Source organism: Convolutriloba macropyga, unplaced genomic scaffold (assembly GCF_964194025.1).
Source record: "Convolutriloba macropyga unplaced genomic scaffold, txConMacr16.3 SCAFFOLD_4490, whole genome shotgun sequence".
In the NCBI taxonomy this organism is placed as follows: Eukaryota; Metazoa; Xenacoelomorpha; order Acoela; family Convolutidae; genus Convolutriloba; species Convolutriloba macropyga.
The window spans coordinates 8872-15000 of record NW_027450992.1 but is presented as its reverse complement, the minus strand read 5'-3'; the positions used below and the strand labels follow the sequence as shown (position 1 = coordinate 15000).

The following is a 6129-nucleotide window of genomic DNA, read 5'->3' as shown; positions in this document are numbered from 1 at the left end:
CGCTGTTCACATGAAAGCCTTTCCCGCTTCAGTCCTCAAAGTTCTCATTTGAGTACTTGCTACTTCCACCAAGATCTGCTCCATTGATCGCTTCGCGCATACACTTGCGTGCATACTTTAGCGCAATCAATGTGTCCTCCTACACATGAATATCATTTTTGAGCTGGTGAGGCTCTTTTTCTCTAATCTAACTTGCGTTAGATATTGATATTCATGGTTGGGTATAGGCCACGAGCTCTAGTGCCATCCATTTTCAGGGCTGATTGATTCGGCAGGTGAGTTGTTACACACTCCTTAGCGGATTTCAACTTCCATGACCACCGTCCTGCTGTCAGTATCAATCAACACCTTTTGTGGTGACTCATGAGCAAGTAGTTAGGCGCCTTAACCCAACTTTTGGTTCATCCCACATCGCCGGTTCTGCTTACCAAAAGCGGCCCACAAAAAGCTTGCATTCATAGTCCAAGTGCAATTAAGTCACAAGGACATCTCACCGATTTATAGTTTGAGAATAGGTGAAGGAAAAATTTTCCCCCATTCCTCTAATCATTCGCTTTAACCGATGAAATTGCTTTGCGAAGATTTTTCAATCTTGCTCAAGCTTTTGCTATCCTGAGGGAAACTTCGGAGGAAACCAGCTACTAGATGGTTCGATTAGTCTTTCGCCCCTATGCTCAGGTCAGACGATCGATTTGCACGTCAGAACCGCTTCGGGCTTCCACCATGGTTTCCCGTGGCTTCGCCCTGCCCAAGCATAGATCACCATCTTTCGGGTCGTGTGCTACTTGCTCTGGATCAGTCATGCAATAAGAGCAAAACCGTCCGTGGTTGCGGGACACCGAATCGGCGCCCTCACCACACAAAGTAGTGCAATTCATAAAAATTACACTGTTCACTTTCATTTCGCGTGTGCGCTTTCAATGAGCGACAACACTTGCAAGCAACTCACACTCCTTGGTCCGTGTTTCAAGACGGGCTGTAGAGAGCATTGAATAGGAAGTTGAGGTCAGACAGGCAATCAAGATCAATTTATCTCATTTTGTTTAGAATCAACAAGAAGAATTCCGAGGAAAACTTCTGCTCGATTCATTAACAAGATTTGCCAAAAGACGACAACTACACTACTCGGTAGCCGAGAATATAATATCAAGGCATTGAGTATGGTAACGCTCACTCCAGTTCCCCTTCAACAGTTTCACGTACTTTTCACTCTCTCTTCAGAGTGCTTTTCAACTTTCCCTCACGGTACTTGTTTACTATCGGTCTCGCTTTATAATTAGCTTTTGGAGAGACATATCTCCAGCTTCGAGTTGCACTTTCAAACAACTCTACTCATAGGAATGAGCCATTATGACTGGTATCGAAAATGACCTTTACAGGATTTTCACCTTCTTTGATGCTACTTTCCAGTAGACATCAGGACAAATTCACCAGTCTAGCATCAAACCATACCGGACACCGAGAAATGTTGCCATTTCTCTTCCCGATGAGCTTTTCCCTGTTCATTCGCCATTACTAAGGGATTCTCAGTTGATTTCTTTTCCTCCCCTTACTGATATGCTTAAGTTAAGGGGGTTCTCTCGCCCAATTCAGGTTATGTAGTTGATTGTCTCTTAATTGGTTCACTGACCAATATGAGACAGAAACCGATTCAGCAGTTTTGTTCGCTACTACTATCAAACACAGGTCGAAGTTTCCATTCAGTCATTAATTCCAACTTTCAAATGTTGTTGTTTCAGCTTTCGCTTACTAGAAGCAACATAATACTCGCTGCAATACAGACCTCGGGAAACCCTCACCGTGAATAAGGTTCACTCACATATTTCACTACATTTTGCGTGGGATTGGAGATGAGGCTACTCGTTCTTGCTCAGTACTAGGCTGAAAATTAACGAAACTTCGTTACAAACGTTCACATGTTGATGTTTCCGCTTTCGCGTACTCGAAACAACATAATACTAGTCTTTGTAATTTAGTTTCATAATTTCAACTGTTCTCATGCAGAATTTTTGCTCATTCTTATCCCAAATTTTGACCTGGCTACTAGTTACACTCCTTGTACTTATTGCAAAATGACCACAAATTTCAACAGCTTTCACATGTTGCTGTTTCGGCTTTCGCTTACTACAGTCAACATAATACTCGTTGCAAAATAAGTGCTCGGCATCTGCAATTTTCCAAAGACGAAGTTTCGCCAGTTCAATTTTCGCTCGCCAATTATGGCTACTAATTCACACGGTACTGAGCTCAACAACATTAAATTTGTTCAGCAAGACTTTCACATGTTGATGTTTTGGCTTTCGCCTACTAGAAGCAACATAATACTCGTCTTGTTAGCTCATTCAATGAGAATAGCTTTTCCCGTTGAGAATTTTTGCCTTCAATTGGCGTTGTAGTGAGTTTGGCTACTCAGATCACCAAATACTTGTGACAATTCGAACCAGAAATGTTTTCAATTTTCACATGCTGATGTTTCGGATTCAACCTACTAGAAGCAGCATAATACTTGTATTCAACAATTTCTGTATCAAATCCCAGTTTTCTCTGGTGCATCTTTGCCAAACTATTCCAAACTGCCTGAGTCTGAATACCAATTACAGGTACTAGTAAATGCACGTTACTAAGGACTATATAGTTCTAGGTTACTGTACACAACGACGTTCACATGTTGATGTTTCAGCTGCCGCTTACTAGAAACAACATAATACTTATCGTGCATACCTTTCCATAACTTGTCCTTTTCAGATGCATTAGTTTCCCTTTGTCTTGGCTTCTACAGTCAGACTGGCTACTAGTAACAGCACAGTACTAATCACATATCGTTCTACAGTTTGCAGACAACTTTCACATGTTGATGTTTCAGCTTTCGCCTACTAGAAACAACATAATACTCGCTGTATACATTTGTAGTTCTCTATGTAACTTTCATGTGAAGAAGTTTCGCCAGTCTTTTTGACTGTCTCAAATCTGAGTCATGCTTAGGCTACTAGTTGCTTCATAGTACTTATCGCCTCGAGATCATTGAACAAAACTTGATTTTCACATGTTGCTGTTTCAGCTTCCGCTTACTAGAAACAACATAATACTAGTCTCATTAAGTTCCGTCTCTTTGCAATTTTCTTATGAAGAAAATTCGCCATCACAATGACTCCAGCAGTTCTTGATCAAGGAATGCAATCATTGATCAGAATGCTATTATTTGAATCGGTTCTGCTTTAAGTGTTCCAATTTTATTGGAAGCACCAACAATAGAACATCAATGTGTTCAATCGAGAGTTATATAACCCTGAATCGGACGCAGTCAACAGCCGAAGCCGAGACCGCCTTTTGCGTTAGAGAGGTCGGTAAACAAATCTTGCGATTCATACCGAATTAACACATATAGCTGTGCTCCTCTTCGTAAAGCGAGCCAAGTGATCCCCTGTTGAAGGATGTATTTGGACCAATCTAGTAGCATTTGGTTTCCAACAAGCTCTCCCAAGTTAGCTTACTTATTGGGCTTTTCAACCAATTCGGTTGGCTACAAGCATCATCAAAGTACTAGCCACAGTTTGATCGCAAAATTCTACGACTTTCACATGTTGATGTTTCGGCTTGCGCTTAGCCTACTATAAGCAACATAATACTAGTCATATCATAGAGCGTGATCAGCTTGTGACGTTCTCATGATGAAGTTTCACCAACAGTGTCTCACTTCGAGCTTAAATCCAGCTACTAGTAACTACACAGTACTGACTGCAACGATAACTTTTATCTATACCTTTCACATGCTGCGCTTTCGGCCAGGGCCTACTAACGTCAACATAATACTCGATATAAACTTTTGTTCATGATGCAGCTTCCCCATGCAGAAGTTTCGCCTTCAAATGCTCTCTTGGCCATATGACGTAAGAAAAGGTTACTAGTAACATCACAGTACTAGCCACAGTTTGATTGCAAAATTCTACGACTTTCACATGTTGATGTTTCGGCTTGCGCTTAGCCTACTAGAAGCAACATAATACTAGTCATATCATAGAGCGTGATCAGCTTGTGACGTTCTCATGATGAAGTTTCACCAACAGTGTCTCATTTCGAGCTTAAATCCAGCTACTAGTAACTACACAGTACTGACTGCAACGCTAACTTTTATCTATACCTTTCACATGCTGCGCTTTCGGCCAGGGCCTACTAACGTCAACATAATACTCGATATAAACTTTTGTTCATGATGCAGCTTCCCCATGCAGAAGTTTCGCCTTCAAATGCTCTCTTGGCCATATGACGTAACACAAGGTTACTAGTAACATCACAGTACTAGCCACAATTTGATCGCAAAATTCTACGACTTTCACATGTTGATGTTTCGGCTTGCGCTTAGCCTACTATAAGCAACATAATACTAGTCATATCATAGAGCGTGATCAGCTTGTGACGTTCTCATGATGAAGTTTCACCAACAGTGTCTCACTTCGAGCTTAAATCCAGCTACTAGTAACTACACAGTACTGACTGCAACGATAACTTTTATCTATACCATTCACATGCTGCGCTTTCGGCCAGGGCCTACTAACGTCAACATAATACTCGATATAAACTTTTGTTCATGATGCAGCTTCCCCATGCAGAAGTTTCGCCTTCAAATGCTCTCTTGGCCATATGACGTAAGAAAAGGTTACTAGTAACATCACAGTACTAGCCACAGTTTGATTGCAAAATTCTACGACTTTCACATGTTGATGTTTCGGCTTGCGCTTAGCCTACTAGAAGCAACATAATACTAGTCATATCATAGAGCGTGATCAGCTTGTGACGTTCTCATGATGAAGTTTCACCAACAGTGTCTCATTTCGAGCTTAAATCCAGCTACTAGTAACTACACAGTACTGACTGCAACGCTAACTTTTATCTATACCTTTCACATGCTGCGCTTTCGGCCAGGGCCTACTAACGTCAACATAATACTCGATATAAACTTTTGTTCATGATGCAGCTTCCCCATGCAGAAGTTTCGCCTTCAAATGCTCTCTTGGCCATATGACGTAACACAAGGTTACTAGTAACATCACAGTACTAGCCACAATTTGATCGCAAAATTCTACGACTTTCACATGTTGATGTTTCGGCTTGCGCTTAGCCTACTAGAAGCAACATAATACTAGTCATATCATGGAGCGTGATCAGCTTGTGACGTTCTCATGATGAAGTTTCACCAACAGTGTCTCATTTCGAGCTTAAATCCAGCTACTAGTAACTACACAGTACTGACTGCAACGATAACTTTTATCTATACCTTTCACATGCTGCGCTTTCGGCCAGGGCCTACTAATGTCAACATAATACTCGATATAAACTTTTGTTCATGATGCAGCTTCCCCATGCAGAAGTTTCGCCTTCAAATGCTCTCTTGGCCATATGACGTAACACAAGGTTACTAGTAACATCACAGTACTAGCCACAATTTGATCGCAAAATTCTACGACTTTCACATGTTGATGTTTCGGCTTGCGCTTAGCCTACTAGAAGCAACATAATACTAGTCATATCATAGAGCTTGATCAGCTTGTGACATTCTCATGATGAAGTTTCACCAACAGTGTCTCATTTTGAGCTTAAATCCAGCTACTAGTAACTACACAGTACTGACTGCAACAATAACTTTTATCTATACCTTTCACATGCTGCGTTTTCGGCCAAGGCCTACTAACGTCAACATAATACTCGATATAAAATTTTGATCATGATGCAGCTTTCCCATGCAGAAGTTTCGCCTTCAAATGCTCTCTTGGCCATATGACGGAACACCAGGTTACTAGTAACATCACAGTACTAGCCACAGTTTGATTGCAAAATTCTACGACTTTCACATGTTGATGTTTCGGCTTGCGCTTAGCCTACTAGAAGCAACATAATACTAGTCATATCATAGAGCGTGATCAGCTTGTGACGTTCTCATGATGAAGTTTCACCAATAGTGTTTCATTCGAATTGGTTCTGCTTTAAGCTCTCCAATTGTTTTGGATGAACCAGTTTTGCCCTTCGAAGCCACTTTTGTGAGCTTTTGTGGGTCTTTACCAAGAGGATATACCTCAAGGCCTCTTTCAATTCCTTTAAGTTCTTTCAACTCCTTTACAGTTTCTAGGTTCACAT

The 6129-nt window shown here is 41.1% G+C and overlaps 1 non-coding gene and 1 pseudogene across 1 annotated transcript in view; both read right to left on the bottom strand.

Moving 5' to 3' along the window:
- Positions 1-1598, bottom strand: part of LOC142356326 (large subunit ribosomal RNA) — a 3522-nt gene extending 1924 nt beyond the window's left edge. Inside the window, exon 1 of the ribosomal RNA XR_012761398.1 lies at positions 1-1598. This exon is cut by the window's left edge and continues 1924 nt beyond it. This is a non-coding gene — a ribosomal RNA (large subunit ribosomal RNA).
- A 1683-nt stretch (positions 1599-3281) lies between these two features.
- On the bottom strand, positions 3282-3433 carry LOC142356324 (5.8S ribosomal RNA; annotated as a pseudogene).
- Positions 3434-6129: the final 2696 nt, after the last annotated feature.